Consider the following 470-nt stretch of genomic DNA (forward strand, 5'->3'; position numbering starts at 1 on the left):
ATTCCACTTTCAGTGAATAAAATTACTTGCCAAGGACTGGGCATAAAACGTCATTACAAACAGTTACTTATATAGCATACCAAGCCAAGACAAGTTGCCTTTTCCCAGTCTCACGTATTACTGGCCTGAGAGCCCCGGGAAGCCTTCAGTTAGAGATTTTTCGCTCCTCAAGGACGGCCTCGATACCATCCTTATTACTCGTTCTTGGGGAGAAAAAAAGGCAGGCGTTCCCTTCTCCTCATTTTGATTTTGAGGTTATTGCTTAACAGTCTAAGAATGAAAAAGGAAAACGAAAGGAAGAATTATGCAACTAATTTATTCAGGGTCACCCAGGCTCGCCAAATTGATAAATAAAACCTATTCCGTTTTTAGAAAGGGTTTTTACAAAAAAGAAATTACCTGGATCACCTTTTTACCATTCCAACAATTGCTTTATGCAAAAGATCAAAGGTCCAATTTTAACAGAATTA

The sequence above is a fragment of the Penaeus monodon genome, chromosome 24 (genome assembly GCF_015228065.2).
Source record: "Penaeus monodon isolate SGIC_2016 chromosome 24, NSTDA_Pmon_1, whole genome shotgun sequence".
NCBI classification, from domain to species: domain Eukaryota; kingdom Metazoa; phylum Arthropoda; class Malacostraca; order Decapoda; family Penaeidae; genus Penaeus; species Penaeus monodon.